The sequence below is a fragment of the Lepidochelys olivacea genome (assembly GCF_965140295.1).
Source record: "Lepidochelys olivacea isolate rLepOli2 genome assembly, chromosome: 3".
Classification (NCBI taxonomy): domain Eukaryota; kingdom Metazoa; phylum Chordata; order Testudines; family Cheloniidae; genus Lepidochelys; species Lepidochelys olivacea.
Window position 1 is genome coordinate 200387205 of NC_140413.1, and position 13999 is coordinate 200401203.

General features: G+C 41.6%; 1 long non-coding RNA gene across 2 annotated transcripts in view; it reads right to left on the reverse strand.

Annotated features, from left to right (window-relative positions):
* Positions 1-13999, reverse strand: part of LOC311517493 — a 73369-nt gene that overhangs the window by 7498 nt on the left and 51872 nt on the right. For both annotated transcript variants that reach the window (XR_014710719.1, XR_014710720.1), the window contains exon 3: positions 4656-4891. This is a non-coding gene — a long non-coding RNA (uncharacterized lncRNA). The remainder of the gene's footprint in view (positions 1-4655; positions 4892-13999) is intronic.

Below are 13999 nucleotides of genomic sequence, written 5' to 3' on the forward strand. Positions count from 1 at the left end.
TTTGTTAAATTATCTATATCTATATTGTTAAAAACAGTAGTTAAATTAGTTAAATTAGTATTAAAATGCCCAGATTCTTTAAAATACGGATCTTCAAATGCATTTAAATACTCAAAACCAGGATTAAAATTGTCCATATCTAAATTATTAAAAGTGTTATTAGAAAAAACCATAGGTAGAAATGATAAAACATCCTCACCTATTAAATCAATTTCCTCAACTCCCTTCTCATTTTCAATAGAGAAAATTCCCTCTTCTTAGACTCATGAGAAATCCACTCATTAAAAAACATCTTATCCATAGGTCCAGCGACCCTAATTACTCCCCTAATATATTTAACACTTCTGGATGGGGCATCAAAGCCAGCAGCAGGGGCGTTGTTTACCTGGTCCAGCGTCAATCCGGTATGTAAATAAAAATTTCTTTTTTCCATAATTAAAAGATATAATGCTTACTAGGGGGAAACTAACCCTTACCAGGGGGATTCAACCCATACATGGGGGAGGCTACCCTTGCCAGGGGGAAACTACCCTTACCAGGGTAACAGATTTGTTGGGGCTGCCCACCCCAATCCCCACCTCAAAAGGGATGGGGATTCATCCTCCGCAATCCCCCCGGTTATCCAAGCCAGTTACCATCTCTCAGCACGAGGAGGTAGCAGTTGGACTTACTATCCAGAGGCTTTCCTCAATGAGGAGTCCCAGCCAGCATAATGTCGAGCCCTAATGAGAGTTTGGAAGAGGGCTCAGATCTTGGCAGAGATTGCCCCTATTGGCTGGGTTCACACCCATATCCGCCTCACTGATCACCCAATCCACCACAACCCTCAGGTATTCATAAGCATCCAGGCTCGACATCTGGAAGGGTCCAGAGACGCATGGGTAGTCATTAAGAGAGCCAACAAAAGTCATTAAGAGAGTTAAAACATGGCTTTCTACTTGTCATTGTGTGTACTGAGTTTAGGACTTCTCCCAGGGCTGTATTAGCACCATAACAGTAATATAAATGATTAATGATAATACCTCACAACTACGTGCTACTTTTCATCCCCAAGGACCGCAAAGCACTTTAAGAAGCGGCTCCAGTCCTGTCGTTGTTTGTCCTCAGATCTCCCACTGAAGGCAGTGGCAGGAGCTGAAGCCAGGTTGATGGTAGGGCCAGGTCCATCATAAGGAAAAGAATCACTGTACACACTAATGAAATGCTGCAGCTGTTTAATATGACACAGCAACACTACAACTATTTGGGGGAGAATAGTAGAAGTATCATATTCAAAACTGCAAGTTAATTTGGGGATCCCATGTCCATTGAAGTCAATGGAAAAACTCTTCATTGACCCCAGTGGGCTTTGAGTCAGGCCTAAAGTCATGTAGAATATAATTATCTATACTTGAACTATGCAGAATACTGCCTCTACCATGGCTCTAATGGAAAAATAAATGCCCTCTTGACATCTCGCCCAAGAACTTACAATTGTGACCAGAAGTTAAAATGATCCATCTCTACCAAGAGAGATTTAAAACTCAGCAAAAGTTTATAATCAGATTCCACATCCCATCTAAACACCGAATAGTGTATGTCAGAGGAGAAGAATTGCAAGGGAAAGGTTATTAGATTTGCAAAGCTTTAGTATGACCGACAGACTTATTTAGCAGAGTTGAAAGAAGACAAGAGAAAACTATTACGGTACATCTCCTAATCGCAGGAATGAACATCTCCACAAGAATAAGTTAAAACAACGAATGTCCTTTGTGTGACTGACTTATGTGTCCTGAAAAGAAGGATTCGATATTTTGTGAGCTCTTGAAGAGATTGGGAGGGCTGGCTCTGTTGTTGTTTTTGTGTGATGTCCTTTCGCCAAAGGGATTTTCTTGGGCCTTCCTCAGTGCAAGGGGGCTGGACCTGATGATTTTGAGGTTCCTTCCAGCCCGACATTTCTATGATTCTATGATCTTCAATAGTTAACTTGCTGGTGCTTATCATAGTGACTGATAATAAGAACGTAAGAGTGGCCATACTGGGTCAGACTAATGGTCCAGTGGCCAGTGCGAGACATTTCAGAGGGGATGAACAGAACAGGGCAATTATCGAGTGATCAATCCCCAGTCACCCACTCCCAGCATCTAGCAGTCAGAGGTTTAGGGACATCCAGTGGATAGGGTTGCATCCCTGACCATGCTGGCTAATAGCCATTGATGGACCTATTCTCCATGAACTTATGTAATTCTTTTTTGAATCCAGTTATACTTTAGTCCTTCACAACATCCCCTGGCAATGAGTTCCACAGATTGACTGTGCATTGTGTGAAGTAGTTCCTTTTGTTTGTTTTAAGTCTGCTGCCTATTGGTTTCCTTGGGTGACCCCAGTTGTTGTACTATGAAAAAGGGGGTAAATAACACTTCCCTATTCACTTTCTGCATACTATTCATGATTTTTTCTTTTTTTCATTTCTTTTCTAAGCTGATCAGTCCCTGCCTTTTTATTCTTCCCTCATATGGAAGCTGTTCCATACCCCTATTCATTTTTGTTGCCCTTCTCTGTATCTCTTCCAGTTCTAATGTCTTTTTGAGAACTGCATGAACTATTCAAGGTGTTGGTGTACCATGGATTTATATAGTGACATTATGATATTTTCTCTGCTATTACCTATTCCCTTTCTAATGCTGCCTAACATACTGTTAGATTTTTTGTCTGTCGCTACACATTGAGCAGATATTTTCATAGACTATCCATGATCACTCCAAGATCTCTTTCGTGAGTGGTAACAGCTAATTTAGACCCCATCACTTTGTAGGTATAGTTAGGATTATGTTTCCAGTGTGCACTACTTTGCACTTTTCAACACTGAATTTCATCTGCCAGTTTTCTGAGGTCCCTTTGTAACTCTTTGCTGTCATCTTTGGACTTAACTATCTTGAGTATTGTCTGCAAGTTTTGCCACCTCACTGTTCATCCCCTTTTCCAGATCATTTATGAATATATTGAACAGTAGACGTCCCAGGACAGATGATTGGGGAACCCAGCTATTTACCTCTCTCCATTCTGGAAACTGACCATGTATCCTACTTTTTGTTTCCTACCTTTTAAACCAGTTACTGATCCATAAGAGAACCTTCCTTATTCTCCCATGACTGCTTATGAGTCTTTGGTGTGGGACCTTGTCAAAAGCTTTCTGAAAATATTTTCTGAAATATTGTCTTATTGTTTCCTTGTATTCCACTCTGTATCCATCTGTGGTCTCTTGTTTTCTACTTAGATCGTAACTCTTTGGGGCAGGAACTGTCATTTTGTTCAATGTTTGTACAGTGTCTAACCCAGCTGGTTCCTGATCCATGACTCGGGTTCCTAGGCGGTATGGAAACACAAATAATAAATAAGGCCTATTTGGAGAGATTAAGTGGTGATGCTGGACTTCAGTGGTGCACATCAAGAAATTTCACCCTATGCACCAACCTCTGCTGGTGTAAATCAGCTGTGATACAACCATAGCGGTGTAGGACTCCAAAGGACCTCAATAGGTCATTGAGTCCAGTTCCTTGAACTCACAACAGGACTGAGTAATAACTACACCATTCCTGACACGTGTTTCTCTAATCTGTTCTTTAAAACCTCCATTGATGGAGATACCACAACTGCCATAGGCCGTTTGCTCCAGGGCTTAACTACCCTGACAGGAAGTTTTTCCTAATGTCCAGCCTAAACCACTCTTGCAGAAATTTAATCCCATTGTTTCTTGCCCTATCCTCAGAGATTAACAAGAACAATTTTCCACCCTCCTCCTTGTAATAATCTTTTATGTACTTGAAGACAGTTATGTGCCCACTCAGTCTTCTCTTCTCCAGACTAAACAAACCCAATTTTTTCAATCTTTCTTCATAGGTCACTTTTCTAGACCTTTAATCATTTTTGTTACTCTCCTCTGGACTTTCTGCAATTTCTCCACATCTTTCCTGAAATGTGGCACCCAGAACTGGACACAATACTCCAGTTGAGGCCTAATCAGCACCGAGTAGAATTACTTCTCATGTCTTGCTTAGAACACTCCTGCTAATACATCCCAGAATGCTTTTTTTGCAACAGTGTTACATTGTTGACTCAGATTTAGCTTGTGATGTACTATAACCTCCAGTGGAGGACTTTGCATTTGTCATTATTGAATATTTTCCTATTTACTTCAGATCGTTTGTCCAGATCATTTTGAATTTTAATCCTATCCTCCAAAGCACTTGCAACTCCTCCCAACTTGGTATCATCTGCAAACTTTTTAAGTGTGTACTCTCTATTCCATTATCTAAATCACTGATGAAGGTATTGAACAGAACTGGACCAAGGACTGATCTCTGCAGGACCCCACTGAATATGCCCTTCCAGCTTGACTGTGAACTACTGATCATTACTCTCTGCGAGCAGTTTTCCAACCAGTTATGCACCCACCTTATAGTAGTTTCATATAGGTTATATCTGCCTAGTTTGTTTATGAGAAGGTCATGCAAGACAGTATCAAAAGCCTTACTAAAGTCAACATGTACCATATCTACCACTTCCCCCCATCCGCAAGGCTTGTTACCTTGTCAAAGAAAGCTATTTGGTTGGTTTGACACCAATTCAATCAATGCTGACACTATTGACAATCAATGCTGACTGTTACTTATCACCTTATTATCTTCTAGGCATTTGCAAATTGATTGCTTGATTATTTGCTCCATTATCTTTCCAGGTACTGAAGTTAAGCTGATTGGTCTGTAATTCTCCAGGTTGTGCTTATTCCCCTTTTTATAGGTTGGCACTCTATTTGTCCTCTTCCAATCCTCTGGAATCTCTCCCGTCTTCCATGAGTTTTCCAAGATAAATTAGCGATTGTCATGACTAATGCATACGTAGCATCTGAAAGCTATAAATAGAGAATGGGAGGGGGGGACAGACACACACTTTAGTGCCATACAGAGGACACAGATATTTGGAGGCATACAGTGTTTAAGTCAAAGATAATTTACTCTAAAAAAACAAAATAAAACAAGGACCACCCCTTTTAAATAATGACAACTGGCATGCTTCCTCCCTCCAAATAAATGCTCCCAGGCTCTTTAACAGTCTTACTGACCTCAGGACTCAGCCAAACTGTCTTTCTCTCCAGGGCTAAGAAAAGTGATTAATTTCAGGATTCACAGATGTTTGTCATAAGAAACAGACACAAAATTAGTTTTCAAATGCACTTAAAATAAAAAGCACAACCCTTGACAACCAAGCAAGTTCACTCATAGCATCATCCCAGCAGACATTCTGCACAGTATGACATCTGGTCTCTTATTACTGAAGGAATCACTCACTGAGTGTCCCCTTTACAGGTGAACTATACAATAGGAAATAACAGCTAGGGGAGACAGAAAAAGCCAGTCAAGATGAGCAGATCAGAGAACAGAAATCTGGGACACAATAGAGAAGGAGGGAATGAGTCTTATTAATAATAAGTAGTTATGGGAGTAGCTCACATTTATAGAGCATCTTATATCCTGAGGGATCACAAGGTGCTTCTCAGTCAAATGCTGCCCTAACCCTGTTTAGTATGAGGGGATGGAGACCATATAAGTGTCTTAAATTGACAGACAGAGATACAGCAAACTCAGCTTTCCAAACATTTAGGGTTATGTGAATCCACAAGAAATTTGTGTGGTTTTGTGTTTCATTACAGCCTTGAAACAGAGAAGCTTGGCTGAAAGGTTTGGGGAACTTTGGAATGAAATCGGGCTGAATTGATTGGATTAATTTTGATCGAAAACCAATGGAAAATGTACCAGTTTTAGCCATTGGCTGGTTTCACCTGACTGAATTTTGGAGACCGTTTGATCCTGACATTCAAAGTGAAACTTGAAAGGGGTGAAACTCTTGTCAGTTGAAACCAAGGAAAACTTTCACACAAAGCTCCTCTGAAGTGAAAGGAGTTTTGTCCATGCCTAGTTTCATACGTAATTGCTCCACAGTGGGGAGAAATTCTCTGCTAGTGCACATGGATGTGGTCATTTACACCTGCAGCGAATTTGTCCTTTGCTCTCTAGAGGGGAAAAGGATTTCCACGGAATCTGGAACAAGTTTAGATATACAATACGGAGAATGCAGTGAAGCTGTGATCCCATAACTTCTTGTCACAGGCGAGGTCAGAGTGAGCATGTAAGCCTCCTATTGTGCACATAGGGGCAATAATGATTTGTTAGAGATGCCACATTCTACTGGCTTCATGCACGAAGGGACATTGGGGGGAAAAAAGGCAGATTCCTCTGTCCTCTGCCATCCACCAAACGTAGCAGCATCACGTCCCCGAACGTTCCAAAACATACATTCCTCCGTTGGGCTCGCTAGTTTACATGCTTCACCATGTGATGCACCCCCTCCAATCATAGAATCTGATGGTGCGTCAGCCTTTTGTGACATTACTTTTATACCTTTTTTACTGAAGATTGTTTTATTAGAATGGTCCAAGTGTAATTGCAAAGAAAGGACTACAAATGCAGACAATATTCCATGACTGTAGTGAGAAATCAATTATTCATAGACCGTGAGAAACAATTTCCAAAAATAATTAGAGCGGGCAGCATGCAGTTTTGGGAAGTCCCTTTCCAGTGCAAAGATAACTCGAGGGTCTCTCTCTGTTCTTATAGACCTTAACTCAGGTAGAGGCTAAATCATATAACACTGAGGCGAAAATGTCCCCCAGGACCATCTCACAAATGTTAGGGAGTTTGCTACTGACTTTTATTGAATATTTATTCCTCTTGCAGGGTCTAAAGTGGTGCTGAAAGTCCATGCCTCCTTTTGCATATGCCTGCCTATTTTTGCATGCATTTTTGTGAATGTGGAGCAGAGCTATACGTGGACAAATAGTTATAGAAGTGCCTGAGTAGCCATGAGCAGGACCTAATCCCTGATTTGTGCATGAAGAAATGGCAGATGCGTGCACAAATCAGATGTACAGACTTCACTGGCTCCCTCTCTGTTTCCTCAAACATAAACTTCTTGTCTGCACTTTCAAGGCCCTTCACTACCTAGCCCCATCCTGTCATTTCTCATTCAGTATCAAAAGGTTGACTCCTACCTCCAATCGGCCCAGGATGTCAGCCTCCATTGCCCACTGTTCAATTTTCAAACAGGCATCCCTCTTGCTTTCTCCCATGCTGCCCCTCACACTTGAGAGGAACGCCTCTAGACAGCTGCAAAACTAACTTGTGATGCTCCTTAAAACTCTCCTTTGCTGTGAGGCCTACAAAACACTTGAGAGGTGTTAGGCTGCTGGGTGTGCCCAAGCTGACCAATATCATGCTGACCAATATTGTCTCATTCTTTCCTTGTGCTTTCCCACCTGTTGTCTCTTGTCTTATATTTACAGTGTGAGGGTCGTGGTCCATGACTGGGGCTCCTTTCCTGTACAATAGAAATAATAATAGAGTAGGCATAGATGTGGGCCTCTCCTTTCTATAAACCAGAGGTTGACCCCTGCAATCTGTCACTCACACACGTAATTCTTCCTCACATCAAGCTCTCAATGCGCTGCCTTCCCTTCCCACACCCAAACAATGACTACTTCCGAAGTTTAGTGATCTGTATCAATATTTTCCCCTTGTCATGAATTTTGGGGAAGGTTCATAGCTAACAAAGGAAAACGACTGACCTGAGAGAACTGAATCTTCCGGAGGCATTGCAGAATACGGTGTGTACAAGTTCATTGTACCACTCACTAGTTACACAAACAGCAATCAACACACAGTTTAAAATATTTGCTCCAAATTATTCAGAATCGGTGGTCTCCATACACAATTGGGAGAGCGCACATCCTGAATAATACTGACTAGCACAGGATAAGAATATAATAAATGGCTGGCTTGCAGCGTGGTTTGATTAAGCAACAATGAGGCACACATTTATTTTAACGGTAAGTCGCTGACAGAAAAAAAAAAAGGTAAGAATGGGAACAAAAGGGCCCCTCAGTGAATTCAGTTATTTTCCCCTTGACCATTGTGATCAGTTCTCAACAATTAAACATGGCACAAATTTGTGGATCAAACAGCTATGGATTCTCCTGTTAGACATTTACCCACTCAGCTTTCACTTATAGACACAAATTAGCATCTACTGGAAAAGCAAACAAAAAGTATTTGGTTTTCATATAAGTAATGTGAGAGTCTGCATATTTCTGTTGAGTTTTGCTTCTTGTTCCTACTTTGCTGAGGAACAACTATAATTTTGCCTTCTTCGCCAGGAAATGTAAGAAAGTAGCTAAGCCAAGCCTAACAGCGCCATTTATTCTATAAAAAGGTTGGCTGGCTCTGTCCTCCTAGGGTACTTTATGCTTGATCTTTATAGCATTGTGCTGCAGCCACAGAACCAGCCGCTAGAAAGTGAGGGGAGTCGAAGTAAAAGGGTGGGCTGAAGCAGAGTGCATTTGGGAGTAATCTGTGCAGAGAATTTTATCTACGGATAAGTCTTTAGAATCCTTCAGTGTTCTTTGCGGAAGATGGTCTTGTGGTTAAAGACAGTGTGCCTTAGTGGATAGCGCTCTGGCCTGCAACTTAAAGTCCGTGGTTCAGTTCCCAGCTCCGCCACAGGTCTAGTGGGTGACCTTGGCCTAGTCACTCCGCCTCAGTTTACACATCTGTAAAATGGGGATAATTGTAAAGCACTTTGAGATCCACAGGTGAAGTGTGCTATGTAAGAATTAGGTGGTGTTAGATTATTATTAAAGCACTGGATTGGGATTCAGGAGATCTAGGTTCAACTCCTGGCTCTATCAGACTTTGACAAGTGACCTGATCTGTGTCTCAGTTCTCCATCTATAAAATAGTGACAGAATACTTTCTTCCAGATTTGTCTGTCTGAACTTTCTAGCCTGCAATCTCTTCATGTAGAGATTTAGTACAATGGGGTCCCGATCTCAGCCGACATTTCCAGGAGTCAGATTTCTGGAGCATTAATCCACAGCTAGTTTTCAGCATCATCTCAACTCGCATTTCCTACGAAGTGTTATAGCTGGAAATTTCTTGGCATTCACCTAACTGCTCCCACCACTGGCATCCCTGAGAGCAGTGTTTAGACCATGCCACACCCTTTGGAAAATCCCACCCTGTGTGTTTGCAAAAATTAAGTTCTACACCCACTCCGATCAGGCCATGTAACGTGCAGTGCTTTAAGATGTCACTGACTTGATCAATCATGTTGCTTATAAAACATCAGGCTCGAATAGCTAAACAGACACATGCAGGATCAAGTGTTTGCCACATAAGCAATCAAACAAATTGATAAACAAGAAGAAAATGATGATGGAACTATAACTGTTCTATCATTAACCAGCAATCTGCATATCTTCCTCCAATTAATGTCTAAGAAATGGGATGAAACCTAATTACTGGCATCACACTTTGTTGATTAGAAACACTGTAACAGTCAGTGCTTCCACTTCATTTGCATGAGGCCCATAATAATAACCCATGAGGACGTCAGTCATTGCACTGTGCTGCCAGAAGTTTCTGCTTTGTGGTAATAACTTTCAGTGCAAATGTACTTCATTCTCCCTGTCACTCAGCTTAGTAATTGCTTTGCCACTCAAAAATCCTGCTCTGATCTAGAGATGGGATTTTGCCTGAGATATAAAAGAAAATGGTATCAGTGCGTGGCTCGATGCTAGCTAAGTTACTGAGGGGTTATTTTTCCCCATGTTCTGCTCTATTAACGGAAGCAAATAGGAAAAGAAAGTCAGTGTCAGTGGATGCTGCACTGGGACCGAATCCTGAGTGCATCGGCTTAATAAATGGGCTTCAAAACATAACAAGGAGATGTCCTGATTGGATTGGAATTCCAACACTCGGGAGATATCAGGACCCACATAGAGAAGAGTTGGCTGAAGTGAAGCCTGGGCAAAATGATAGTGATTCTAGTGTGAAGAGGAAAACCCTTTGAAGAGCTTGCCACTTCTGTAACATTTCATTCCACTATGGGCGTCTTCCCTCAAATCATCAAGTAAGTCTGCAGCCCCTCAGGGTCCTTATGGATCCTTTGCAGCTGCTGAATGCCCAAAGAGCTACACATCCTAAAAAAATACCTGCTTCCGTGTCTAGTTGTCCAAAAGACTGCATCCCCTTCTGTGTGCCACCAATCTATGCATTCACAACTTACCATTGTAACCCATAGGTAACCTCTTCCTGCCCGGATTGAAGCCCAGTTGGTACAGAATGCAGCAGTCAGCTTATTTACCAGTTCCAACCCTGTAAGTCTGCAGTCTGCTGTGCCCCCATTGAATATAAAATCAAACCCAAGGTTTCAGTCTGATACCAAAGCCTCCACCCCCCAAAGAGGTTGGCCCAAGCTACTCAAGAGACCACCTCTCCTGCCACAATCGCAACTGGCTCAGGAACAATCACAAGGGTGAGACTCACAAGCGTGGAAGATAGAGCCTTCCTAGTTGGCACAAAGCACTTCCCCAGGCAACTAAAGCAACATCTAAGCTCCCTGCTTTCCCACAACAGTGAGAGAGAAAATGAGGAGGGAGGGAAAACCAAACAAAACCAGATATTTTATTTAACTTTCAAACGTATAAAAATGCTTACATCCCAAGGTGAGGAGCACAACATAAATACATAGACAGACATCTACAGGGCTTGTCTACATGGGGACATTGATCAGGAAAATTAATCTGAATTAACTAAAAGTATGGATTTGAAGTGGATTAGTTAAACTGCATTCAGTTCCTGTGCGAACACCCAGATTCAGAATTCAAGTGGCCTTAATTCAGTTTAGTTTAAATTTAATTCTGAACGTGGCTGCCTAAACCTTGGATCTGAAATTTAGTTTCCTCAGTTAGAAATAAGGCCTTCAGTTTGGGTGAGCATTTGGATAAAGCAAATGTGAAAGGCCTGATTCTTCTTTATACCCAGGCTCTTTTTTGCACAATTTAAAGGGGTACATATGTAATTTACTCCCACTTCAAGGCCCCTTTACACTGATGGAGTGGCATAAAGAGGCTTTAGCCTGATGGGAATCAGGCCTCAGACTAACGAATGCAATGCTTCATCAGCCAGAGGGAATTCCCACTCAAATAGCTGCCCCCTACTTCGGGGAGTTGGTTTTTGGAACTGCCTGGTTGCCAATATAGAAACGCAGCAAGTAGACCTCTAGCCTTGAAGATCAAAGAGTCCAAGTCTGAGTCTATGCAACAGATGTAGGTAGAGCAGCGTGAACAACTTGTGATGAATTATTTATCTGGCAAATTTCCTTTTTCCGGGAGGGTTTGCAAACTATGTACAAGCAACACAAACTGGTAGCGTTTGTGCACTGCATCACTAGAGAAGCAATGTCCCAATTTATAGCACTGACACGAAACCCCACAATTTAATGAGCAGCCGCAAAAACAGCCAATCTAGAATGATAGGAGATGGGATATTTGTTGCTATAGAAATTGGGATATTTGTTTCTAAAGCTCTTCAAACTAATTACTAGTATCTATGACACAGCCATGCACATTCCAATGAGGAATTTGCTGTAACATCTGGTAGACAAGATGCTGAATTAATGCATCCACTTCAGTTGCCTTCACTGAGGACATGGACTCATTTCACAGCCAAGCATTAAAGTGCAATATTGCCATCAGAAACTCATGTGATAGGAACGAAATGATTTCCTGCCTTCAATGTACTTTCTATTTCAGAACATACTAGTGAAAGGAATGAGTTATGAAGGTCTTAAATGCAGCAAGCTTCTTATCTATCCGCAGCACGGGCCATATCTTATCCATGCTATATCAATTTGGGAAGTAAAAGTATATTAAGTTATTGGGAAAAACCTCTTTCAGAACTACCTTAAATGGTTCTATTCTGATTGCTGTATAATTCATTGCTACGATAGACATCCTAAAACCTGCTCTTGCCTTAATCGTGCCAAGGGGCAAAAAGGTACATTTCTGCTAGGATGACACTGAACGGTGGCAATCTGTGGCCTTGGGCTGCCTCTGTGCTTTATTTGCAAAGCCTGAGAGAATTGTTGCATGTCTGGAAGAATTTAGTACAGAACAAGTCGGACTGGGCACCTGTTTACAAGCCAAGATAGTTCAGTTAAGGTCACCAGCAAAAGGGAAAAACCAAATTGGGCGTGTGCTCTCTTTTGCTTCCTTAGATATCTCTAAAGAAGGGTTTGTGGTGGTTTTTTTAGGATTGGTCTACATGGGTTTTTCGTAGTGGTATAACTATGTTGGTCAGGGATGTGAATTTTTTTACCGCTGCAATTATATCAAGACAACCCCTACTGTGTATGCAGTTCCATTATTATATATGTGGATGCTGTTATACTGGTGTATTTGTGCTCATGCCAGCATAGTTCATTTTTCTTCCCATATGGGAATAATCTGTAATGGTATAACTGCATCCACGTATAGTAAAAGCAGTACAGATTTTGTGTCTAGACAAGGCCTTAGTGTTTTTCCCCTCTGTCTGTTATCTTAGAAAGTCAAGTCCTTTCTAGCCTGCAAGGCAGCACTGACTGGAGAGCCCGTGAAATGACCACATCACAAAAGCCAAGAGAATCAAAACTGAATCTTTCAGAGAGGAAGAGACTTTTAGTCAAAGTACTGAAAACTTTTTAAAAACACTCATTTCACTTCTATGAGGAATGAACATTTCAAAGAAAGGAAGTCTTTGCCAAAGATACAAAAACTCTCCTCTTCCATTAAGGTGAGACAACTCACAGCATACGTCCTCTGAACTCTCCAGGAGGCCCTGCAGCAAAAGTAGAGAACACGATGCTAGACATTGATATTTCTATGGTAAACAAATAGAAACCAAAGTATTCAGCCCTTCTTTATACATGATGACAAAGGGGCAGTAGCCTAATATTTTAAAAAATGTTTTGCAGGGTCAGCTCTAGGCAAGCAGCAATATTTCGTAACTAGACCTAGGGGTTACACACTGGATTAAAAATAGACCTTTTTTTCAGGCTGGCACGTACAATAGAGATTTGACAAGAAATCCCGTCTATTGCGTACCCTATACAATCCTTATGGCCTGCATTTGACCTTGTTATAACTCCAGTGAGGTCAAAGGAGTTACAGTGGGGATGGATTTTCTCTGATACAGTGGGTTCACTTTGGCAATGATGCAGTAGTCCGCCACGATCAGCGAAGCACTTAAGCATATGCGGTGTCTAAACCTTGCTCAGTTAAGCACGTTCTTAAGCATTTTTCTGAATAGGGACAGACTCGTGACTCAGGTCCCGCCTTCAAACACAGCATTAGGGCAAATTTGTTCTCCTTCCCCTGCATTTTCTCTCTCACTCATGTTCCTGTTCCCAGTCTCTCCATATTCTTCCCACCTTCACCTTCCCCTCCACATATTTTCCTGTGTCCTCCATGAAAGAGTTACATTCATTTTAATTCCCTCCCCACAAAAGTCACTCACACTCTTACTGGCAACATTTGGTAGGGACACTACATAGTCATATTAACATGAGACAAAAGTAAATTAAAAACAAACATGTGCTTGCATCAGTCCTGCCAGTTTCTCACTCAACACCACCCCGTGCACCTTTCTCAAAGTGGAGGAATATTTGCAGCAGCTGATGCCAGGTCTACACTAAAGAGTTAGGTCAATTCAACTACATCGCTCAGGGATGTGAAAAATCCACCTTAAAAAAGCTCAAAAAGCCAACCTAACCCCCCGTCTAGACAGCAGTAAGTCAACAGAAGAATTCTTCCCTTGACCTAGCTACTGCCTCTCAGGGAGGTGGATCACTACAGCAATGGGAAAACACCTCCTGTAGCTACATGAGTGTCTACACTGAAATGTTTCAGATAACAGCCGTGTTAGTCTGTATCCGCAAAAAGAAAAGGAGGACTTGTGGCACCTTGGAGACTAACAATTTTATTTGAGCATAAGCTTTCGTGAGCTACAGCTCACTTCATCAGATGCATGCAGTGGAAAATACAGTGGGGAGATTTATATACACAGAGAACATGAAACAATGGGTGTTA